Genomic DNA, 26,990 nt, shown 5'->3' with positions numbered 1-26,990 from the left:
TGTGGGAGGTAAGTACCCCATTCAACTTAAATGTGCTAGTGACGTCTAAGAACAAATAAACATTATGCTGGATAACGGAATAACTGAACCATTATGTAGCCATAGTATTGATCCTTTAATTATTGATGCCAAGTAGGATGTGATTTGTTGAGATATGTAAATTTATAAGCCGGCCCCGTGGTGTAGGGGTAGCGTGCCTGCCTCTTACCCGGAGGCCCCGGGTTCGATTCCCGGCCAGGTCAGGGATTTTTACCTGTACCTGAGGGCTGGTTCGAGGTCCACTCAGCCTACGTGATTAGAATTGAGGAGCTATCTGACGGTGAGATGGCGGCCCCGGTCTAGAAAGCCAAGAATAACGGCCGAGAGGATTCGTCGTGCTGACCACACGACCCCTCGTAATCTGCAGGCCTTCGGGCTGAGCAGCGGTCGCTTGGTAGGCCAAGGCCCTTCAAGGGCTGTAGTGCCATGGGGTTTGGTTTGGTTTTGTAAATTTATAAGGGCAAAATTGATTCAGTTTGAGTGACAGAGTGCTACTCAGAGTTCCATTTCATCATCTGCAGAGGCGGGAAATATGTCTAAGTTATTATTTTATCAGGGGTATTTCACTATTGTGAACCGTATCGGGGAGTGTGCATACTCTTATAAAGATCAGGAAGGGGATATTGTCGGTATTTATAGTATAAACAGTGTAAAGAAGTACTTCACGTGAGATTTGTTGAGGTAATAATAAGACGATTAATTTTGTAAGAAACTGGCAAAATAAAACTAACATATATGAATTTGCGTGTGAACCAAGTGTCGTATTGGTGTATTGGAAGAATAAGTGCTACATTGCCATGTGTTGTGTGGCAAAAGCGGAGAACAAGACATTGAAAAGTTATCTGCGATAACAATATGCGAGAAAAGTTCTCATATAAGTGATATTTCACAAAAAGTTTTGATATGTTAAAAAAAGAAGAATGTAGTATAAACAAGTAAAATTATTTGTATGTATTTAATCAAGTGCTGTACTCTTGTGATTTGTATGAGAGAGACAGAGAATGGGACACTGAACAGTTATCCACGATGGCAATGTGCGAGAAAAATTCTCATATTTGTGATATTTTATAAAATGTATGGATGTTGAAAATTATTGTTGTATACTCTTTTAAAGTGTTTATCTGTGTCAGTGTTATATATATAATTTTGTTCATAAATCAATCGATTCTTTGTTCTTCGATTTATTTATGAGGGAGGCGAATTGTAACGGTTCAAATCCCGTTACAAGGTAATATCTGTATTTTATTATTATTATTACATCTGTGATATTACTATTATTATTATTATTATTATTATTATTATTATTATTATTATTATTATTATTATTATTATTATTATTATTACTATTATTATTATTTTATCTGTGAGATTACTATTATTTTGTTATAATTTTTATTGAATTCAATTTTACAATGCTTGTCGCTTGCAGGATTGTACTTAGATGTATGCATATATCCGTGTGTGTAAAATAACACTCGATACATGTACAGTGAGAATTGTTATATATCAGATGTTGGATATGACGTTGTTATATTTTGCACTACTGGCGATTCTGCCAAGTCATTGCTACGTCATGGCTACGTCATCGTGAGCTTTTAGAAATTCGGTCAGAGACTCAGCCGCCCCAGGGGATTTCACCATTACATGCAACGGTTTGAGGCGTTGTGGGTGTATGTCATTATTATTTCTGGAGATTACGTAGCTGTGTCAACCAACGTCTATAAAAGGTGGGTGCATATTGTAGCGTCAGTCATTAGTTAAACGGAAGCTGAACAGTGAAGAAGTCTACGAGATGAAGAGGCCTCATTCGGTCAGTCAACAAGTGTGAACGAGAGATGGAGAAGACTCAGTGAGCCATTAATTATTGGTCATTGAGAGAGTGAGGACAAATCTGGTCGCTCACTTAGTTGAAGACACGGACGCAAGGGCTTACCATGGAGTCAGAGAGGGATACCATATTGACTTACAAAGAAGTCAGATGATATGGAGAAGAAGCAGTCACAAGGATGTATCACCAACTTAGGCGTGACACATCTACAGTAAACACCAGATCAAAGGATTACGTCGTAATTACACTCAAAGTGTTGAAGGTACAGTCAAGTGAATCAGTGAGGGAAATATTTCGTATAAATGATTAAATGTCCGGTCAAGAAGAATTCAAATTCATGCCTAGTTTCTTTCACTTGCAATGTCATAATTTCATATTCTCATCTGTTTTATCGCAACCAGACTCACTATTTTTTATACACTGACTGACAGAGCAAATGCAACACCAAGAAGGAGTGGTCAGAACTTTATGCCAATTGCAGGGTAGTCTGACGTCACTGAGGTATGCTCATGATGTGAAATGCGCCGCTGTTCTGCGCACGTAGCGAACGATAAATGGGACACGGCGTTGGCGAATGGCCCACTTCGTACCGTGATTTCTCAGCCGACAGTCATTGTAGAACGTGTTGTCGTGTGCCACAGGACATGTGTATAGCTAAGAATGCCAGGCCGCCGTCAACGGAGGCATTTCCAGCAGACAGACGACTTTACGAGGGGTATGGTGATCGGGCTGAGAAGGGCAGGTTGGTCGCTTCGTCAAATCACAGCCGATACCCATAGGGATGTGTCCACGGTGCAGCGCCTGTGGCGAAGATGGTTGGCGCAGGGACATGTGGCAGGTGCGAGGGGTCCAGGCGCAGCCCGAGTGACGTCAGCACGCGAGGATCGGCGCATCCGCCGCCAAGCGGTGGCAGCCCCGCACGCCACGTCAACCGCCATTCTTCAGCATGTGCAAGACACCCTGGCTGTTCCAATATCGACCAGAACAATTTCCCGTCGATTGGTTGAAGGAGGCCTGCACTCCCGGCGTCCGCTCAGAAGACTACCATTGACTCCACAGCATAGACGTGCACGCCTGGCATGGTGCCGGGCTAGAGCGACTTGGATGAGGGAATGGCGGAACGTCGTGTTCTCCGATGAGTCACGCTTCTGTTCTGTCAGTGATAGTCACCGCAGACCAGTGTGGCGTCGGCGTGGAGAAAGGTCAAATCCGGCAGTAACTGTGGAGCGCCCTACCGCTAGACAACGCGGCATCATGGTTTGGGGCGCTATTGCGTATGATTCCACGTCACCTCTAGTGCGTATTCAAGGCACGTTAAATGCCCACCGCTACGTGCAGCATGTGCTGCGGCCGGTGGCACTCCCGTACCTTCAGGGGCTGCCCAATGCTCTGTTTCAGCAGGATAATGCACGCCCACACATTGCTCGCATCTCCCGACAGGCTCTACGAGGTGTGCAGATGCTTCCGTGGCCAGCGTACTCTCCGGATCTCTCACCAATCGAACACGTGTGGGATCTCATTGGACGCCGTTTGCAAACTCTGCCCCAGCCTCGTACGGACGACCAACTGTGGCAAATGGTTGACAGAGAATGGAGAACCATCCCTCAGGACACCATCCGCACTCTTATTGACTCTGTACCTCGACGTGTTTCTGCGTGCATCGCCGCTCGCGGTGGTCCTACATCCTACTGAGTCGATGCCGTGCGCATTGTGTAACCTGCATATCGGTTTGAAATAAACATCAATTATTCGTCCGTGCCGTCTCTGTTTTTTCCCCAACTTTCATCCCTTTCGAACCACTCCTTCTTGGTGTTGCATTTGCTCTGTCAGTCAGTGTATTTTATTTAAAGAATATATTTTGTTCTATCAAACGAATTCATAGTTTTATTTCAATGACAGTAAAATATCTTAACCTCAAAATTAATGGGGAAACCGAACGCCAATCTCCTTTTCCCAGAACTTATATGGTATGTTGTCAAAAGTAAGCTTATTACCCCACACCCTAGAGATAGTCAAGAGTCTCGTTCTATTATTGCTGCACTGAGTGGCAGCTGGCGCCCTTCAAATAACGTATGTGTAAGTATGCAGGTAACAAGTAAGTGTGAGTCCAAGGTCCGACAAGTGTGTATTTTATTTAATGAATATTAATTTTCATAATTTCCATTTTAAATGCAGATATACAGATTTTTCAATTTAAATGCAGTTTTATAATATTTGTAAAATTAGTCAGACAGTTAGGAAAGTATCAGAATGAAATTTAGACCAACTAATAATTGTCTAGGTAACATATTGAACCCTTGGGCCAGGGCACAAAGGTCATGGGTTCAATATTTGTTTGAAAGTTTCGATGTCACAGGTTCAAGTATGCGTGAGACAACATGTGACGTGGTGGTACATTAATAACCGCTGTAGTCGCCACGATTTTGAATGCAAACATGCATGAATTGTGTCGTACAGGTGCCGTATGTCTTTTTGTGGGATGGAGTTCCACGCCTGTTGCACTTGGCCAATTAAATCAGCAACGGTTAATGCTGTATTGGATGACGCTGGATTTGTTGTCCCATAATGAATGTCCCATCCGTGTTGAATGGGCGAAAGTTCTGGCGATCTCGCAGGCCAAGGCAACTGGTCGACGCTTTGTAGAGTACATTGGGAGACAGCAGCGATATGAGGACGAGCGTTATCCTATTGGAAAACACCCCGTAGAATACTGCGAATGAATGGCAGCACAACCGGTTCAGTCACCAGTTTGACGTACAAATCCGCTGTCAAGGTTTTTCACGTTCTGATTTCTTCTCTGTCAAGACATATATTTCGGTATGCCGGTAAAGTAAATACCCGAGTTCGGGGACTATGTGTAAAGAAAACATTGCCAAATCCCTGCTATAAATTACTACCTCTTCAGTCAGTCTGTGCATGTATTTTATTATGTTCTTAGTGTTATATACGTATTCGAAGACTGAAAAGCTTGGAAGTTATATTAACTGAGTACGACCCTGAAAAAGAATGGCTTCGTTCTTAACAAAAAATAAATCTATACTCTTACGAATAAAACACGGTCGTTTTTTATCAATTAAATTTAATTCAGGATGACACATTTAGTACACATACATACACTACATACAATAGAATGAATGACACGAGTTCACTAACTACTGTATATGTACAAAGTCTTTAGTCCTCACACAGCTCGAAGTCCGGCTCGCTGGTGTTACCTGATTGACAGCTCACCACTTACTTAGCTCGGCACGCTCAGTCACGTTACACAGCAGCTGCATGCACATACGTTTGAATACGATGTCTGCCAATGATAATGACGCACGATGACTGTTACTTGGCTAGATTCCAGATGAGTCCATAACTCAAGCGCTAAACACAGTGAACTCACTGTCAACGTGACTGCTCCGTACACTCAACTACAAAACACGTATCACTATACAGTGTGTATCAGAACTATACCGATAAAAAATGAGGGATGTTCTTCGTGTTATGTTAAGGACGATGGTGCAATCGTATTGACCAGAGAATTTTTCTTTTCGAGAAAATTAGGTTACTTTGTTACTTCGGGGCGTGCGATTCAAATTGACGAAATTGCCGTGTTGCTATGCCAGAGAGCCAGCCGCGTCAGAGGAGGGATGGGAATTGGGAAGTCTCTGTCTCCATCATACACCCCAATTCCCCTCCCTCTCCTTCACTTCCCTGAAGTCCGACTCGTTGGCCGAATGGTCAGAGTACTGGCCTTCGGTTCAGAGGGTCCCGGGTTCGATTCCCGGCAGGGTCGGGGATTTTAACCTTAATTGGTTAATTCCAATGGTCCGGGGGCTGGGTGTTTGTGCTGTCCTCAACATCCCTGCAACTCACATACCACACATAACACTATCCTTCTCCACAATAACACGCAGTTACGTACAAATGGCAGATGCCGCCCACCCTCATCGGAGGGTCTGCCTTACAAGGGCCGCACTCGGCTAGAAATAGCCACACGAAATTATTATACTTCCCTGAAGTACGGCAGCGGCTTGTGCTCTGGCACAGCAAATACGGCGAGTTCGTCAATTTGAATCGCGTGCCCGGAAGTGACAAAGTAACCTCATTTCCTCGAAAAAGATCTCCTCCAATCCGATTGCATCATCGTTCATAACATAACACGAAGAGCATCCCTGATTTTTTTTGGTTCTGATACACTCCGTGCTAACCAGCACTCCTCCCCAACATTACGACAACACTCAGTGCACACAGCACCGCCAACCTGACCACTGAGCAGCGACGAGCAACAACTCGTTCGCGGCGGCTCTTTATTTGGTAGTAGAATCTTTGAGGGTGATGTAAAAACGAAAAGAGAAATATTCTCGTTTCATCTTTGAGAAAGCCCACGGGGAAGCCAGACGAAAGTACAATAGAATGAGAGGCCGTGGCATGTCCTCGGGCCGGCTGGGAGATCCCCGGCCTGGCTTACTCATCCATTCAAATGATAAATATCATTATGGTTCCGTATTGAGGATTACTATACTTGTAGGATGCTAATTAATTTATTATTTAACCACCTATTCAATATTCAATATATTGAATAGGTGGTTAAATAATAAATAAATATTCAATGCAATATTCAATGTATTGAATAGGTGGTTAAATAATAAATAAATATTCAATGCAATATTCAATGTATTGAATAGGTGGTTAAATAATAAATAAATATTCAATGCAATATTCAATATATTGAATAGGTCGTTAAATAATAAATAAATATTCAATGCAATATTCAATGTATTGAATAGGTGGTTAAATAATAAATAAATAAATATTCAATGTATTGAATAAGTGGTTAAATAATAAATTAATTAGCATCCTACAAGTTTACTCATCCCTTCCAGAATGTAGCGAAGTGTACCTCTAGAGGGCTGGAAGTCGCTCAAGCATATAATAATATTATGCAGGAAGTGAGTAAATTTACACAATGGTAGGTTTTGTTACCTTTATTATTAAATCACCCTCGTATAATACAAGATGAAACTGAATTTACGTATGTGCCGTAACCATAAATATAATTGACATCCGCCTTGAACAACGACACTAACACTACCCAACATGTTATTTTGCAGTAAAGCATGTGTAAAGTGATTTTGACTAAATAAGGTCTCCTGATTTCAAAATTGTCAACGTTTTTTTCTTTCTTTAAATCACATCTAATTTTAGTGTTAATTTGCTATTTGAAAATATGTCATTCGGCTCGGTGGTGCATTGCAATAACAACGAATCGGCTGTTGTTTGTGTGGCCACGGTTTGCTTTGTTATTGTTGTACGTGTTTTTCAATCCAATCCCCTCTACCGAATTTGTCCCCTCAATCGAACTCGTCCGATATTAGAGTCTATCTTTAGAATTTTTTCCGCCAGAAACGCAGAGTTGCGGCCTAGTCCGGTGGCAGAAAGTAGCGTCGTGAGTATGGTGGAAGTCTGACCTGTTGTTCAAATTGTGTTGTAAAAACTGCGAGTGTGTCAGGAATTAGAAGAAAATGTGTCAATATGCCAGACTCATTCTGTTACGTGTGTGGGTTTTATATAATAAAGAGGCGGAGTAGGCCAATATCTTCAATGGTGAAACGTTTATATTATGCGTATTTTAAAGTAAAATTTGGAGTCTTGTACTAGGCGTGGGTTTCCCACGTAATTTGTAAATTGTAAAACTTGCCTTGAAAATCTACGACAGTGGAGCCATGGCAAACGTAAGGTCATTCCATTCGGTAAAGTAGTAGGATTTAAGAAGAAGAACAAGGACAGTACTGTGTACCCGAATTTAAAGTCGGCGATGAGACCGTTCCTCATGGGCCTGAAGCTTCCTCAAATTGCGATGACGAGCAAGTTAATGTGGATTTTTAGCAGCCGCAGAAGCAGTAAATCCACATTTATAATCAGCCACAGTAGAGTAATCTGATAGAGATTTCGGTCTCACGAAGGAAAAAAGGTGAACTGCTAGGGTCACGATTGAAGGACAAAATGTACTTGCGCCTGGAACTACTTTTTCTTGGTATAGACCAGGGCCTCTCAAACGCCCAAAATCTCACGCGTGCAGACAGCGGCGCAGAGTTCCTGTGCACAGTGCATCGGTCCCGCTCGGCTCGTCTCGGACCAACGCTTCGTCTCTGGGCTACTCGGCTAAGCTCGGCTCAACTCGGCTCAACTCGGCTCGGATTTGGAGCGCTACGGAGCAAGTGAGGAAGAGGGAGACAGAGGGAGCGAGCGAGACAGACGTGGGGCAAGAGAGAGACAGCGCTATTGCTCCAAATCGAGGAGTGGGGGTCTGCACTCTGGTCAACCAAGCGAAGTCGTCTTTTGCACCGTGCACAGTGCATGCACCAGGCGCATGCACCCTGAGAGGCCCTGGTGTAGACATAGAGCTAAGAAGTTCAGGAAATATTTTAAGAACGAAAATGATCTGACCTACCGCTGTGACATTTCTGGCCTCATAGAACAGCTGATGGAGACTGCTTGTGGGTTCCTGTAAAAGGAGCTTAAAACTGTACTACTTCATAACGGGAACATTCTAGTTTCGATACCTGTGGCACATTCAGCTTCATTAAAAGAAAATTACATCTCACTGCAAACTGTTCTGGGCATTTTTAATTTTTTATTATCTTTTTTATTTGCCACCGCTTCATATCAACCTAGGAATCACAGTATGTTAAGCCTTGGACAAAAGTAGCCCCTGTTTTCAGTACATTGCAAGCAAGTTTCTCATTTATCGGATGCTAAGGTCAAAGAAGGCATTTTTGGTGGCCCACAAATTAGAAAGCTTCTGAAAGTCCGAAACTTTGAACAGATGATGAACGTCGTGGAACTTGCTGCATAGATTTCAATGAGGGAAGTCATGACGAATTTCCTAGGAAATGTAAAGAATGAACAGTTCCAAACAATACTGAAAACGATGTTGGATCACATGAATGTGTTGGGGTGCAGAATGAGCCTGAAATTGCACTTCCTTCATTCTCATCTCGATCACTTTTCGGAAAATCTCGGGGCTATTAGTGAAGAGATGGGAGAGAGCTTTCACCAAGACATCACGGAGGCAGAAAAAAGGAACCAGAAAAGTTGGTATAAACCAATGATGGCCGACTACTGTTGGGGTTTGGAAAGAGATGGCAAACATGCACCAGTTAGATGCTGGGCAGCCAAGCGGTCATTCCAAGGGGACATCTAGAACTGTCCACATTAAGATGACTATAATTTTCCCTGTAATAGAATTTTCTTGTGTTTTTACATATACATTACCTTCTTCGTTAATTCTTTGCTCACAGTTTGTTGCTAGAGCACAGAAATTCCACATGTACATCAGCATCTACATGAACCAAGAGATCCTGGGTCGACCCCAGGAACTGACATTTATGTCGATGAAACTTCTGTTTATTTCGCCCTTACTCGTAAATAGATAGTGGAATACATATGTCGTGGACTATTTACAAAATATCATTATTTTCCTCTATAAATATTTCCAAACTTATTTTAATTTTGTGAGTACTTTTTATTGTTATATGCAACATATATCTTATTTCGGTGTGCCTATTTCGAGACAACGTGACGCGATACGTTGAAACGGAAAACGGATTCATGTTCAGCGAACCAAATTTAATTAAGATTACCTTCATCACACAACCTGCCGCAAAAAAGAAAAGAATGCCGGGTAGCCATGAATTAATGACATATTGGAACTTGCAATGACCTTCCCATTGTGAAGAGGTAGCGTGCCTGCCTGTTACTCAGAGGTCTCAGGTTCGATTCCAGGCCAGGTCTGGAACAAGGTTTACTTAGCGTCTTAAGAAAATTGAGGATCTGTCTATTAGGAGAGGTGCCGGGATGAGTGGCTCAGACGATTAAGGCGCTGGCCTTCTGACCCCAACTTGGCAAGTTCGATCCTGGCTCAGTCCGGTGGTATTTGAAGGTGCTCAGATACGTCAGCCTCGTGTCGGTAGATTTACTGGCACGTAAGAGAACTCATGTGGGACAAAATTTCGGCACCTCGGCGTCTCCGAAAACCGTAAAAGAGTAGTTAGTGGGACGTAAAGCAAGTAACATTTTTATTATTACTATTAGGAGAGGCAGTGGACCCGGTCACGAAAGCCAAGTCTGAGGATGTTGTGATACTTCAATATCTGCAACCCATTTGGCTGGGCAGCAGTCGTCTTGGCAGCCTAAGTTCTTTAATGCCCTATATGCGCCACGCGTTTGTTTTGTTTGCTGGAACTTTTAAAGGAAATAACGTTGCATCCCAACTGGGATACGCCTTACGCCATGAGGGTGACAAAGTAACTCACGAAATGTTCACCGAATTACCGCCATGTGAGAGAAATTCAAAAACTGTTATTTTATTTGAATACTGTGTCGTGAATGTACATACGTAGGTGAACCTACCTTGAACTGAGCTCTACTGTAATAATTATGAATGTAGCCTCATCGTATGATTTACCATGATGTCGTAAATTTCATCAGAACATGACACTGTCAGTTGATAAGCTGTGGATTTCTAAACGATATCTGAAGATAATACTTGGATCAATATTCGAGGAATTAAAGGATCTTTAAATGGATAATACTATAATGAGTTTAAATTAAATAAAACACACACACCAACGAGGGAACACTGTACTCCCGAGTTATACGAAGCTGAGTATTGTCGTGAAGCGGTTCAGTAAGTAACGCAAAACCTGTCCAAACTTTATACAAATAATATTATAATTTTGTCTGTATTATATCATACTTCACTTTTATCTCGGATTAGGTATGTCAAAAGTGGTTTTAGTTCAATTTTTATCTGTCTGTCTCTCTGGTTGTAGACACGGGAAAACTAATTAAGATATTTTCACTAAACTCAGTATTTTACTTAAAACAAAAATGCCCTTTTCTCTTTTAATGTGGACCGAGGCCACTTCAGGTAAGTGAAAGCTCGAATAGTACGGACGGTCACACCGCCATAAAAAATAATAAAAATCAGTCACAGTCTTGTCTTACAAGGGAACATCGGCAATGGTTAAATCGCCGATCGCGATGAAACTTGGAAAACACATTGAGGTACACGTAAAAACTATGTCGGCATCAATTTTGGGTGCCAACATTCATTAGGGCGTTAACTACAAGGCCTAAAATTTTCGATATTTCGATATTTCATATTCCGCGCGATCAGCGATGAATACCTGCTGGCCAATGCTAAGCTGGCACACTGCGTAACTGGAGACATGCCTCTGCACCTCTTCTCCACCCCACTCAAACTGGTTCGCCGCCGCACGTTTCCCTTCACCCCGCGCTTGCCGGCTACTTACCTGTTCAACGGGACCGGCTCTATACTTTGCTTCGTTTCGTACTATAATTATTGAAATCCTTTAAATAACGTTCCGTTTCACACGTAATGATAATAAATAACCTACACTAATATACCCATATTTTATTCAAATGTTATATTTTTATTTCTGCCAATTCCGGTGAGTTGTCACATTCGTGGGTACAACTCCGAGTTAAGTACCACCGGGCGTAGTCAAACGTGGGATGGGGTACCGCGTCCTACCTACGCTTAAATTATTATTTACTTCTAAAACGCCTTAAAGCTGTCGGTAGTGTCTTTTAGAGTGGACATACGTATGGAATAATTAAATTAAATCACCCACCTCTAAATAAATCTCCCACATTTAAACAACGTTAAATGCCTTTTTATGTAAAGAAATTACGTGCCCGGGTAGAGGATCTCAGTGAATGTAATGAGATTCGGTACTTCGGGATATCAAAACCTGGTTATACTGTAGGTCCAGATCTTCTTTGTATGCCCCATTCCCCCCACCCATTTTGTGTACGCTATCAGTTGTGTTACAACGAAACGACATCGCGGACGACAACAACAACAATTATAAACTCCGAGTTTGAAACTATTAGTATTTTTCGTGTTGCGTACTGAGGTATAAGGAATAGGCCTATAGGTAGAATGTTTTTATTTGTGCTTGTACTGAACGATTTATTTATGGCCGGGCTGAGTGGCTCAGACGGTTAAGGCGCTGGCCTTCTAACCCCAACTCGGCAGGTTCGATCCTGGCTCAGTCCGGTGGTATTTGCAGGTGCTCAAATACGACAGCCTCGTTTCGGTAGATTTACTGGCGCGTGAAAGAACTCCTGCGGGACTAAATTCCGGCACCTCGGTGTCTCCGAAGACAGTAAAAGTAGTTAGTGGGACGTAAAGCGAATAACATTATTAATTTATTTATCTTTTGCAGTGACAGGCATAACACGTTTCAATTGCAGCAGTGGTTGTCGAATATATATAAATTTATGCATAGGCAAATTTGATATGAGTATGACATGGAATGTAGTAAAGTTTGACGTAATAAGAAAAGCCTTGAAAAATAAAAAAGATGTGCATTTATATATGCCGTAGATATACAGTAATCGCAGGCAGACCTGTAGTTTTACTGTACCGGTACTTTTGCGTTTTAGCTGACGAAGGTCTATGCATTCAACAAGTACCGATATTAAAGTATCACACTACAGTCTTCTGGGTATAATGGCAGTTACATACGCAAAAAGTTAAATGGCTATTGTACGAACTGGTACAACAACAAACAATTACAAGGCAACACAATAAATGACTCCGTATACATTACATTGGGCAAACTCCCCGTCAATAACTGATAGTAAACAAAAACAATCTTTGGTCTATTCGAAACATTAAAAATAGTGAAAAGAAAACCGAAAGAAAACACAATTGACAACAGGCACCATATTTTTTTTGCCAATTGCTGTACGCCGCACCGATACAGATAGGTCTTATGGCGACGATGGGATAGGAAAGGCCTAGGAGTTGGAAGGAAGCGGCCGTGGCCTTAATTAAAGTACAACCCCAGCATTTGCCTGGTGTGAAAATGGGGACACACGGAAAACCATCTTCAGGGCTACCGACAGTGGAATTCGAACCCACCATCTCCAGGATGCAAGCTCACAGCCGTGCGCCTCTAACCGCACGGCCAACTCGCCCGGTGCAAACGTTTTCATAAACATTACAGAAAACGTAAACTAATACAATGTGGAAATTACAAAGGAGAACAGGTTCATTTGTATCAGCTCGCTTCTTCTGGTCTTTTTCCTTGTTCAGTATTCTTTCACACTCATACTTTACAACCTTCTTCGCTCTTCTGTCCATGATGATGATTTTTTTCTATTTGCTTTACGTCGCACCGACACAGATAGGTCTTATGGCGACGATAATAATAATAACATAGATAAAACTGGAAATTACAAAGGAGAGATATGAGGAAGGCTGATAAGAGTACGCAAAGTGTAGCACCGGTTCTCTTCGACAGCTAAGAAGACGTGCAGGCGCGGGGAGAAGGGAAACGTGCGGTGGCGAACCAGAAGGAGGGGTATTAGCCAGCAGGTATTCATCGATGAACGCGCGGAATTTGAAATGTCTCAAATTTTAGGCCCCTTAGTTAACGCCCTAATGAATCTTGGCACCCAAAATTGATGCCGACATCGTTTTTACGTGTAACTCAATGTGTTTTGCAAGCTTCATCGCGATCGACGACTTAACCATTGCCGATGTTTCCTTGTTAGTGAATTTGATATTATTAAAACAGAGAAAAATGTGTTCATTTTGCAGTAAGTAATATACTACAGTATGTAGGCAGTTCGAATAACAGATATAAATGCCGGAATATAATACGTATTGTTAAGTACTGTGTTGTTATATTTTAAAACTGAATGAACTCTCATAGTGGCCTATCTACATTGAAGTTACAATAAAATGAAACAACATAACAAAAACTAAAACATTTTTGACATTCTATACTTTAAGCTTTCTGAAGAAAGATTTTAGAGTTGTTTATATCTTTGTGGTACCTCTTTTTTGTGCATGTACATGCGCGGCACAGAATTCACGGCAAAACTTTTAAGAATTACAGCATTTAAAAGAGTCATGTTATGTTTCAGACTTACAGATTTAGTTTGGATAATACGGCTCCTCGGATAATCGGAGCTTGGTTATTCGAAAAGCCGTACATAAAACAAGTTGTCCACAATATAATTTCTGGTCTTTTACTATGATTCACACGTTTTTGCGATAAATGGAATGTCCGACTACATGGCTAAGTGGTTTGCGTGCTGGCGTTTGGACACAATGGAACCGGGTTCGATTTCTGGCACGGTTGGGAATTTTAACCGTACAGTAATTGGTTAATTCCTCTGGCACGCGGGCTGGATGTATATGTCGTCTTCATCATCATTTCATCCTCATCACGACGCGGAGGCCGTCTATGGGCGTCAAGTCAAAAGACCTGCAACTGGCGAGCCGAACTTGTCTTCGGGCGCTCCCGACACCAAAAGACATACGCCATTTCATTTTTACCGTAGGCTCTACATGGAATAATAATGGAGACATTTTGTTGTATTTTCACAAAATTTCAAATATCTCCAGAAATATTAGCTCCATTTTAAAAGCGTAAATAACAAAAATGATGGAAAATCGAATCTCCAATCTTTTACGCCTGGCTTACTTTTACCGTAAGAGCTGTAATAACGGAAATATTGAAGAATTTAGGTTTTTATTGCTAATTCCATTCTCGCCGATGTGAAAATATTGAACGGTTGTCATGGCAACGAACTAACTGGAAATGGTGGTGTTTGTGGTAGTGACTTTTCGAAGCCCCTATTAATCAGGAAGATAATTAAGATGACTGTTGAAATGGGAAGCAAAACGAGGAATATGAAGGAAAGAGGAATCATGAAAGGGGAAGTTGGGGGATGGGGGGGGGGAGGAGGTAGTTTCAGTTTCGAATTCTCTAAAATCGCCGAATCGGAAAAAATATGTGGTGATCTACAATGTCCTAAGCCCCTAAAACTTATCAACAATACACTGACTGAGGTGTGCTCTGTCTCTTCTGCTCTCACTCATACTGCTGCAGTTATAAAATCTAAACCGAGCGAGTTGGCCGTGCGGTTAGGGTCATTCAGCTGTGAGATTGCACTCGGGAGATAGTGGGTTCGAATCCCGCCGTTGGCAGCCCTAAAGATGGTTTTCCGTAGTTTCCCATTTTCACACCAGGGCCCTCGTGACAAAGTACGCCCTGCAGCTGGACTCCGCGGTGGGAGATGAGACTCGCGTGTACTCTAGACAGCACTTCTAGGGAGGGAGCATCCACCGTGTTCTCGGCAGAGGCGATGGCCATCCGCGAGAGGTTTACCCCTCTCTGTGCAGCAAACTTTATTAAATTTATGTACAAGGCAAGTAAATAGTTTATAGAATGCAGAACAGCTCCGCGGCCGTGTCCCAGGGTGTACAGGGCCACGGAGCTCTCTGTGTACATATGTAAAATATTACAAGGAACATAATCCATATCGATGAGGACGTGATGAGCTGCTAGGACTGCTGCAGTGGTCTCCGCGACATTAATCCGAGTCGGCTGGTCGAAGGCCTGCGCCCAGGCCTGGCGGTACCTCGGCACGACGGCGGCGATGGACCGTGGGGTGGCGTCGGCGAAAAATCTCCATGATGTGAAGGTAGGCAGCGCGTACACGAGGGAGAGGGCACGCTGCTGGGTCGTGTAGTGCATTGTGATCTCTTGGCTCGCAATGTCAATGGTGACTCCGAGGTAAGTCAAAATGGGTGTCGAGTGCAGGACCGACTTGGAATAGTTAATGGTTATGCCGTGGATCACAGTTAGATGCAGTTCGATATCATGAATTAGGTCTCTAGTAGCTGCCTCTGTGGATCCGTGGTAGAGTGTCGGCCTCCGGATCCCAAGATAGCGGGTTCAAACCCGGCAGAGGTAGTCGGATTTTTGAAGGGCGAAAAAAAAAGTCCATTCGACACTCCATGTCGTACGATGTCGGCATGTAAAAGAACTCTGGTGATACATTTGGTATTTACCCGACAAAATTAATTAAATCTCAGCCATAGACGCCCAAGAGAGATCCGGTTTACTCTAGGTCCGCTAGATGGCAGACAGAGTAAACCGGAACGTCGAAATTGACGAGCAGACAGCCAGATGGCGTCAAATCGAAATGTCTGCAAACGGTAGCTGAGGCCATACGATTATTATTATTATTAGGTCTCTAGTTAAATCTGGAGAATGAGTGAGCGAGTCGTCCAGATAGGGAATCATCTGGACGCCGAACTCCTGGGAGAGAAGCTCCTGCACTGCAGTGGCCCAGCGTTGCATAACGGATGGGGCCAGGCTATGCCCCATTGGCAGGCGGGTCTATCGGTAGCGCCCCCCTCGGTAGATGATGCCGTATGGATGACGCGTCTTTGGCGAAATAGGGATCTGATAAAAGCCCGAATTGAGGTCGAGCTTGCAAGCGAGATGATGGACCGGAATGGAAGGTAAGGCCTGCACTGGACCACGGAGAGAGAAGTGAGGATGAATGACGAATGAGGTCCAGGCGCTAAGGTCGTAAATGACCCGCGCTGCCCCTGTCTCCATGAGGACGAGGAACAGGGTGAGGCCGACGAACACACGCCTAGCTCGATGATATCAAGGTGGTGGAGAACTGCGATGACCTGGTCCATCAGCTGGGACGGTCGAGTAGACCGGAAACAGGACGGTGCATCTGGGGACCTGGCCAGGTTGACCCCTCGGCGATAATTCGGGTGGCGTAGAGTCCCATGGGCATGTCGTGGTAACGCACGGGATGTGGAAGACCAGCTGCAACAGAAGAATAAGATAGCGGCGGCGGTGGAGGCTGGACATCTGGCGGTCTATGGGGGTCCCCATGGGCCGGCGGTGGCTCAGGTGGTGGCCGTGGGCGGCGCCACGGTATCCTCGCGAAGTCTCTGGGGTCCTCTTCGCTCTCAGTGTCCGGTGTACCGGACCTGTCTGCGTCGGGGCTGCCCGACGGGGAGTCACCGCTGTCGTCGTCGAGGATGTCCCATGGGGATGAGCGCCAGCGCAGCTCTTCCACGGGGTAGACGTTGGCCTGGACTGGTGGGGCCGCCTCCACTTGGTCGAATTCTTCAGAGTCAAAGGAAGTCCAGTACTCTCGAAGAGTTTACAGGATAGTCGGCACGGGTGCGTAGGGTTCTCTGGTCGGAGGGGGAACATGGGCACTGTGTTAGAGAGTGGTATCCCTCGCCTTAATTAATTAATTAATTAATTAATTAATTAATTAATTAATGTCACGGCCGCTTTCTTCCTACTCCTAAACCTTTCCTATACCATCGTCACTATCATCGGTTATAAAATGACAGGAATAATGGAAATCACGCGTGTATTTCAAGATATTGCATTTAACATTCAGAAAACTGAAGATTTTGAGAATAAGGAGGACAATTTAGTACGTATCTTTATATAAATACCAAGGGCGCTGCGTGGTGTTGTTGCAGTGTTGCACAACTACCAATAATTTTACACTTCACTTGTCGTCTTTTCTTCCTATTGTGTAGTTTAATAAACCTAAAATATACTCTAAACTGTGATAAAACCAATCATCTTTGGTCGTTCGATGTACTAATGCTTCATAACGGTCAATAAACTCTGCCGTCTTCGAATCAAACTCAGGGGTTCGCTTTCCTACGGCAACTCCCTAGCGCACAGCGCGCCGCAATGTAGTTTCAACACGGAAGAGCCTAGGCCTGTATACAATGTATAGCATCAGGTAGAACGCCCGCCAGTATCCGTCTTAAGGAGTTGCACAAGGCAAGCAAGTCCCCTATCAAGAAACAATTCCAAATGTCCCCGTTAGATTGCACCAACTTGCGGAGATGACTTCATCCCTGCTTTCTCTCTTCTCGCAACGGCAATTTCCACACCACTAGGTTACGCCGTACCGCACCACCCGCAATATTACTAACATTTGTATTCTTCTCCAACAGCCCACAGCGGACCGCGATACTTGACGAGGTGGTGAGGACACGTTTACCACGGGCTTGTCCTACTAGGTGGAATATTCAATCACGATGCGTAAACACAATTTATAACTGCAAGGAAGATATTATTGAGTGTATGAACCAGATAGTGAAAGGCGACTCTCTAATGAGTGAAACTACAATTTCTCAGGCTCTTAGTCATAAAAAAGGAGAATATATCAGCGCGCTAGCAAGGCTCTTGTGATCGAAAGAGGGCATTACACTCGTAAGGAACTGGACTGCTATCAGTCGCTTCCTCACCCTTGCTTGATAACAAGCGGCAGTGGACACGCTGACAATACTTTGTTACTCGCTAGTTGTGGTATGACCTTTCAATAGCACGTTATATTTTGTCGTGTTTTATTATACCGTGGTACTATGATTAGTGGAATTTTTAATCCACTGTCGGCAGCCCTGAAGATGGTTTCCCATTTTCACACCAGGCAAATGCTGGGGCTGTACCTAAATTAAGGCCAAGGCCGCTTCCAACTCCTAGGCCTTTCCTATCTCATCGTCGCCATAAGACCTATCTGTGTCGGTGCGACGTGAAACCACTAGCAGAAAAATTAACATTCATCAACCTTATTCTTTAAAACACGCCGAAAAATATGACAAATATGTTGGTGAATTACACCATGAAATTGAGAATGAACTTAAAACACCTGCCTTATATGAGGTAGGTGTTATCCGACTTTATTGAATTTTCTTTGTTATATTAGTGACGCAGTGAAGCTTACTATTCAAACTAAGGCAATTAACTTACTTTTATTGGTAATTGTAGGTCGGAGGTGAATCGTCAGTTCGAGTAAGCTACAACATATCTCACTAAAAGACTGGCTAAATGGCGTAACGTTACAGAAAGAGATGCAGTAATGGTTGAGAATCCGCATACTGAATAGTAGTTGCTACTAATGTTTCCGTATTATCTCTGTGTGTATACATTTATAAAACTATTTTAATGGAATTAATTGCTATAAATATATGTTGTTCCTCTTTCAGTTGTAGCCTATTACAATACGGGCAGTGGCGGTTCTAGATACTTAAAACTGGGAGGGGGGGGGGGGCGGCTGTTTGGAATTGAAAGTCTTGGTAACAGAATTCAAAAGAAAAGTAACCATGTTTATGAAAATACAATGGGCAACATTAGCACAACCATTAACATGCTTATTTCAGATACATTAGGCCTATATCTGTAAATTATCAATTTCTTTATTAATCGAGGAATTTTAAAATTATTATTTCACTAAAACTGAGGTGCCCCCCCCCCACACACACACCGCCAGGGCTAGAATCGCCTCTGGATATGGGTTTAAATATACGTTTGTTACTAGTGTCCACGGTAACTCACCGGTGCACTGCTTCCCTTGCTCTCGATACGAGGCTTGCAGGCGGACCTCCCCAGTTTCTGCATTACAACCCTCCTTGAGGCTCCGTGCATGTGTCACTGTTTGTAATACCCATTACAGCTGGGGCAGATAGAACGCAACCGTTTCAGGAACACAACCGTTGTGAAATGAATACAGTTACAAGAATATAACCGTTTTTCAGTTGCAGTGCGGTGGTGGTGGTGGTGATTATTGTTTTAAGAGGAAGTAGGTACAACTAGGCAACCATCCTCTATATAACTCTAATCAGAGGTAAAAAATGGAAGGGATCCAACACTTCGAAAAATGAAGGTATCGGCCAAGGAGAGACAAGGGCCACGAAGTGCGTAAAAATGAAAGACTCCATAGGCCTCCTTACGTAATACCGTCAGGGTCGGAAAAGAACAAGAGTTGACCAAATGTGGTCGGATAGGATAGATGAGAGAAGAGAATATCGTCTACTGCAGGTTTTTATTCACGGGAAGATACAAGGCAAAGAAAGAACAGGAAGAAGGCGCATTCCTTGGATTGATAATTTGAAAACTTGGTTCAACTGTTCCACTACTGAGCAACATCCAAAGCAAGAATCTCTATGATGGTAGCTGATCTTCTGAAAGGTGATGAGCCGAGCTCGATAGCTCCAGTCGCTTAAGTGCGGCCAGTATCCAGTATTCGGGAGATAGTAGGTTCGAACCCCACTGTCGGCAGCCCTGAAAATGGTTTTCCGTGGTTTCCCATTTTCCTGTCCCATCGTCGCCATAAGACCTATCTGTGTAGGTGCGACGTAAAGCAACTAACAAAAAAAGAGATGACACTTGAAGAAGAAGGATAGATGAAAGTGAGGAGCCCGGCACAAGTAAGTGGAAATAAAGCTAGGACACAGCTAATGGGCTCCGTGGTCACCAACCCAGACTCCCAAGTTCAGAACCCATGGGGCCCCCTTTAGTCGCCTCTTACGACAGGAAGGGGATACTGTGGGTGTTATTCTACTACCCCCACCTACAGAGGGAAGTTGCAGTGCCCCTCAGCTATTGCTTTCTTCACCAGCACCGCTTCAGAGTTTCATAACGGGTAGGTATACAAAACCGTCGTTTACAATCCTTGTATTTCTTGGAAATGGGGTTTTCCATGGTAACTAGAATAACTCACAGGTCAGATAGGTCATTCCGGTGAGCAGCGTTGCTATTGGCTGAAGCGACTGACGTCACTGAGAGCGGTGTGGTATTTTTTTTAGCTTAGTAGTTACTCAATTACACTCCACTCAAGTCATGAAATACAGAACTAATGGATCTTTAGATGCTATAACATTTATTATTTAAAACTTATACGAAAATATACGACAAAGAGACTCTCACAACGGCTCGAAGGATGGAACGCAGGCCTTCTGCCCCTTGGCAGGTTCGATCCGGGCTCAGTGCGGTGGTATTGGAAGGTCGACACGTTAAAGAACTCTTGCGGGACAACATTCCGGAACCTCTGCGTCTCCTTAAACACGTTATTTGATCGAATCCAAATTTTAACACAATATACAAAGGGATGTTTTATACATTGTTTACATATTTAGAACTGTTTGTTTCCAAGGAAAACTACTGTTATAAATTTGTAAGGCTTTTTTTTTTTACTCAGGGTTGTTGGAAAATTCCGTTCCTGGTCGCGTTACAATCTTTATCGTAATCCAAAGTATCATTGTGTGACTAAAAAAATTCGTAAATGAATTCACTTCTTTTATATCAGTTTGTAGTGTATTTTCATTGGATAGAATTATATTATGTAATCACTGACTGGCCGGTACAGGGAAAGACGTGAGGCGGGGACGGGGTTGATGTACTACTTCATTTCAACATCGGAAACAGTGTCCGGCATGCTGGCCTTTGGTCACAGGGGTCCCGAATTCGATTCCCGGCAGGGTCTGGAATTTTAAACATAATTGGTTAATTTCTCTGGCATGGGGGATGGATGTATGTGTCGTCTCCATCATCATTTCATCATCATCATCACCACCACCACCACCACCACCACGGCGCGCAGGTCGCCTACGGGTGTCAAATCAAAAGACCTGCATCTGGCAACTTGTCTTCGGACACTCCCGGCACTACGCCATTTCATTTATTTTTGTCGTTATTTTGACTCCTTGGAAACAACTTGGCGAATGAAATGGAATTCGATGGGGAGCTATCAATAAACTATTAATGAGGCTTATGGAAGAAAGAAAGTAGAACTGGCTAAGTCAGCAACGAGGATGCATCTGGATGTGCTAGGAGTAAGTGATAGTCGGTTAAGGGGAGATAACGGGGAAGAGATAGGAGATTATCAAGTGTACTTGACAAGATGGTGTTAAAAAGGGAAGGCGCTGTTCGCGCGGAACTTGAAATGTCGCAATTTTTAGGCCCCTTAGTTAACGCCCTAATGAATGTTGGCACCCAAAATTAATGCTGATATAATTTTTACGTGTACCTCAATGTGTTTTTCAAGTTTCATCGCGATCGGCGACTTAACCATTGCCGATGTTCCCTTGTCAGTGTATTCACCATGTGAGGGTGCAGATGAGGATGAAGTTGACAAGTTTTATGGAGCATTGAGTGACATCGTAGTCAGGGTCAACAGCAATGCTAGGATTGTGCTAATGGGCGATTTCAATGCGAGAGTTGGAAGTAGAAATGAATGCTATGAAAGGGTGATCGCTAAATATGGGGAAGATGTGGAAACTAATAGGAATGGAAAGCGTTTGCTGGACTTCTGTGCTAGTATGGGTTTAGCAGTTACGAATACATTCTGCAACATAAGGCTATGCACCGCTACACATTTGAGGGTAAGATTACTAGATCCATAATATACTATATCTTAACCGACATCGAATTGAGGAAATTTGTTAGGAATGTACGGATTTTCCGGGGAATTTTCTATTATACAGACCACTATCTGATCTGTAGTGAACTAAGTATCTCTAGGGGTAGGATAGAGAAAGTGAAATCTGTCTGCAAACGAATACGGATAGAAAATCTCCAGGACGAGGAAATTAGACAGAAGTACATGGATATGATTAGTGAGAAGTTCCCACAGTGGACAGTAAGCAGGTTCAGGATATACCGTGGAAAGAGAATGGGTGGCATACAGGGATGCTGTAGTAGAAACAGCAAGGTAATGCCTAGGAACAACTGTGTGTGGAGATGGATAAAAAACATCTTGGTGGAATGATGAAGACAGAGCAGCCTGTAAACTTAAAAAGAAGGCTTATCAGAAATGGTTCCAAACAAGGTCTGGTGGCAGACAGGAAAATGTACGTAGATGCAAGAAACAGAGCGAAACAAACAGTTGTTGAATCCAGAAAGATGTCGTGGGCAGATTTTGGTAATAGCCTGGAAAGGCTAGGCCAAGCAGCAGGGAAACCTGTCTGAACAGTAATAAATAATCTTTGGGAGGGCGGGAAAAGGGAAATAAACAGTGTTTAGGATAATTCAGGTGAACTCATAATAAATCCCAGGGAATCACTGGACAGGTTGAGGGAATATTTTGAAAATCTTCTCAAAGTAAAAGTAAATATTCCTGGTGGTGTCGTGAACAACCGAGCTCATGGGGAGGAGGAAAATGATGTTGGTGAAATTACGCTTGAGGAAACGGAAAAGGTGGTATATAAACTCCATTTTCACGAAACAGCAAGAATAGTTGAAGTTAGACCTGAAATGGTGAAGTGTAGTGGGAAGACAGGGATGAAATGGCTTCATAGAGTAATAAGATTAGCATGGAGTGTTGCTAAGGTACCTTCAGATTGGACAAAAGCAGTAATTGCACCTATCTATAAACAAGGGAACAGGAAGGATTACAACAACTTTTTTTTTTTTTTGCTATTTGCTTTACGTCACACCGACACAGATAAGTCTTATGGCGACGATGGGATAGGAAAGGCCTAGGAATGGTAAGGAAGCGGCCGTGGCCTTAATTAAGGTTAGCCCAAGCACTTACCTGGTGTGAAAATGGGAAACCACGGAAAACCATCTTCAGGGCTGCCGACAGTGGGGTTCGAACCCACTATCTACCGATTACTGGATACTGGCCGCACTTAAGCGACTGCAGCTCTCGAGCTCGGTTCAAATTCAACAACTATCGAGGTATCTCGTTGATTAGTATAACTGGCAAAGTATTCACTGGCATCTTGTAAGGTAGAGTTCGATCAGTGCTTGAGAGAACGTTAGATGAAAACCAGCTGAGTTTCAGTATGCGCCAGGTAACTGAAAAATGCTGCGGATGTATAGGCACCGTGCGTGTTGCTCTAGCGGCCGGGCGAAGAACAGCACGTGAGGCAGACTGCAGACTCGCAGTAGCTGTTCTGTTATGACTAGAGACGGGAATTATAGGCACGAATAGGTTAGAATGCAAACGTATTTGAACAAGGCGCAAGTGAAATCTAGCCGCTCTACAGATATGTCGGGGAGTTGCATAAATTTTAGGGGTTCTAATACTTCAGATCGATAATATTTATGCAAATCTCACCGCAGAACCGTCATGCGGGTAACATACACTTGCGCCTTGTTCAAATACATTTGCATTCCAACCTATTCGTGCCTATAATTCCCATCTCTAGTTATGACTGAGCGTGTAGTCACTCAGATGATAATGGCAGAGAAAATGAGATCAAGTAAACGCAATTGTTGTGTTGTCTGATGTTCCAATACTTACGCAAATACGGGAAGTGAAGTACAATTTTACTGTTTTCCAAAACGTGCGATAGAAGTGGATCGAAGGAGGCGATGGATACAAGCAGTTAACCGAACGAAGTAAGTAGACCTACACATACGTACTGCACATGTTTGCAATAAGTTCAATTCATCCGATTTGATTTAATTTAATTTTGGTTTTAATTTTTAGCATTGATGGATCACTTTGGCAACCTACGACTTACTCAAGAATATGTAGTGCACATTTAATCGGGAAACAGAAGATCTGGACACCCACCAAGTCCAGCCTATGTTCCGACAATATTTCCGGATGAATACAAGAAGAGGAATGTGTCGCCGAGACCCAGTTTACAGTGCTTTCACAGACAACTCAAGCGATTAAAAAAGGAAGAATCAGGCGGAAAATTTTCAAGTACATTTTGCCCAGTAACATAACCAAGGATACATCCGTGGGAACAGATGCATTTGATTTTCATTGTTCAGACTCCATGTTTTCTTGTTAAATAAATGAAAACGACGTAGGCCTAAATACGCCGGCCACGTGGTGTAGGGGTAGCGCGCCTGCCTCTTACCTGGAGGCCCCGGGTTCGATTCCCGGCCAGGCCAGGGATTTTTACCTGGACCTGAGGGCTGGTTCGAGGTCCACTCAGCCTACGTGATTATAATTGAGGAGCTATCTGACGGTCTAGAAAGCCAGGAATAACGGCCGAGAGGATTCCTCGTGCTGACTACACGACACCTCGTTATCTGCAGGCCTTCGGTCTGAGCAGCGGTCGCTTGGTAGGCCAAGGACCTTCAAGGGCTGTAGTGCCATGGGAGGGAGGGGGGGGGGACATTACGAAACATTATAAAATGTGTGGAACGGAAGACGGTCATGCAGACATCAAGGGTCCAGGTTTCCAAGGCTACAGTTCCATAACCTTTAATTAGGTATGTGGGTAAGAGTTCGTAAGTGGGTAGGTGGGGTGCTCACAGCACCACAACTAAAACTTGCACTGTTCTTTTACAAATGTTAAATACAGGCCAAATATACCAAATTCAATGTTTATTACTACCTTAAAAATTGTATCATAAGATTTTTGGCACCGCAGTTATAAAAACAAATACCTTACTTATTTCCAATCCCAAAGTCATCATATTTTGGTTTCGTACTACACGTAAATTTTTAAGCTCAGCTCTTCATTACTTCCAGACAATTATTTACGAACACAAGTAAGTAAAAGGACAAGTTATAGACCCCCAGAAACAGTATTATACTTCTTGAAGCTAACACACAAGGAAGTACCCTTCAACAATGGCCTTCCTTTGCGTCACCATCTGAACATGTTTCTTTGTTGCAACAGCCTGCAGAGATGTTTTTCATGTGATTCGGACACATGAACTGATGACATTTGCAGCAGAAAACTTTAGTTTTCTTGTCTGATGATCTGGAATATAATGTACACCTCCCCGATGAGCGAGGTTGTCGTTCAGGAGTAACATTGCTGCCTCGGGCGGATTGGTTAGTTTTGCTGCCTTCAAACGAATCTCCTTTCGAACAGTAGTCATTGCTGATCGTTTTTTCCACTTGAGGACGTACTAGAGCCTGGCCCGACTCCCTCAGGAACTGTCGTCTGATCAACTTGGATGAATCATGAAAATTACTTGTGCATTAATGCCTGCAATATCCAGCATGCGAAAAAATGCCATCAAAGGCTATCGTTTGGTCCTTCTAGCTACGGAGTCTGTTACAGACAAGTTGTCCACTGTGTCAACACCTCCTTTAGTAAGGTTGTAGAAGGTTATGACCATTGCCGTTTTTTAGTTTCGCTGATGAAGGATCAATTTCTGCGCTGTTGGGATGCATGGTTGAAATTATAAGAACATTCCTACCTTTCTTTGGCACGTATGACATTGCAGTTATTTGGTTACAATAAGAGAAAAGTGTACTGTTTATTTCTCTTTCTTTGCTATCAGTGAGTTCCTTGGAGAGTTGAGGTTTGTTTTATCTCACTGTACCTGCGAGAGAATATTTTTTTCAATCAAATCCTGAGCAAGTTCTGCACTCGTAAACCAGTTGTCTACAGTAATATTTCTACCTGTTCCTTGAACAGACTCTGAAAGTCTCAGCACGACGTCTCTGGGTGAATTTGACACTTGAAAAGGCCGTTCAGGCTGCTTCCCCGCATAGATTTCCATCGCAGCAGTATACCATGTCTTGGAGTCACACATCGTTAGTATTTTAATACCATATTTGGCGTGTTTGCTAGGTATGAGCTGCCTAAAGGGGCGTTTCCCTCGAAAAGGAACAAGTTATTCATTGATAGTAACATATTCAGAGAGGGAGTAACAATTTTTACAATTCTCTGTGAAAATTGTGAATGCCTTCCTGATGGCTGCTAACTTATCCAATTCACTACGCTGTTTACGATCATGAATGTTGTTAAACCTTAGACACCTCATCAAAAATAAAAATCTGTCCAGTGACATAGTAAAAAGCAAAGTCACCTCCGTACAGGCCATGAAGGCCCTTGGAGGAGTGGAAGGTAAAGGCTTCCCCCATTGTTAACCTCGGCACGTGATGGGGTAGAGTGGTTAGCTCTACGCCCGGCCGCCTTTGCCCCCAGGAATTAACCTGGTACTCATTTTTGGTGTAGGCTGAGTGAACCTCAGGGCCATATGCACCTTCGGAAGTGGACATCTCGTTTCTTAAATTATACGACTTCCTGACGGGGATTCGAACCCACGTCCTTCCGGGCGAACCGAACACGCCTTTACCGCCTCGGCCAGGCAGCCCCTCAGTGACATAGTGGTATAGAATATTTCAATCCCTAAGCCACCACTTGAGAAAAGATCCTCCAAGTTCAGTTCTGCTGCCCGATAGGAACCGGCAATAAACAGTAGCCAAATGAAAGAACGTATTTCCACTTCATTTGTCTTCCTGCACTTGCTCTTATTGGTGTAATTTGACTGAATGTTATCAATGCAAATATTTGTGCACTCGGTTACAGTACGAATTTACCGAGCTCGATAGCTGCAGTCGCTTAAGTGCGGCCAGTATCCAGTATTCGGGAGATAGTAGGTTCGAACCCCACTGTCGGCAGCCCTGAAGGTGGTTTTCCGTGGTTTCCCATTTTCACACCAGGCAAATGCTGGGGCTGTACCATAATTAAGGCCACAGCCGCTTCCTTCCCACTCCCAGCCCTTCCTTGTCCCATCGTCGCCATAAGACCTATCTG

At 43.3% G+C, this 26,990-nt stretch overlaps 1 protein-coding gene across 3 annotated transcripts in view; it reads left to right on the top strand.

Annotated features, from left to right (window-relative positions):
- Window positions 1-26,990, top strand: part of CNT2 (Concentrative nucleoside transporter 2) — a 407,606-nt gene that overhangs the window by 61,595 nt on the left and 319,021 nt on the right. Inside the window, exon 1 of one of the 3 annotated variants that reach the window (XM_067139024.2) lies at window positions 10,484-10,544. The exons of the other annotated variants lie outside the window; for them this stretch is intronic. The gene's annotated coding sequence lies outside the window, so the exon portion shown is untranslated. Of the gene's footprint in view, window positions 1-10,483; window positions 10,545-26,990 lie in introns of those variants that run through there. 3 annotated transcript variants of the gene reach the window in all.

This window comes from Anabrus simplex, chromosome 2 (genome assembly GCF_040414725.1).
Source record: "Anabrus simplex isolate iqAnaSimp1 chromosome 2, ASM4041472v1, whole genome shotgun sequence".
In the NCBI taxonomy this organism is placed as follows: Eukaryota; Metazoa; Arthropoda; class Insecta; order Orthoptera; family Tettigoniidae; genus Anabrus; species Anabrus simplex.
The sequence above is the reverse complement of the archived record's forward strand: the minus strand, read 5'-3'. Positions and strand labels throughout refer to the sequence as shown.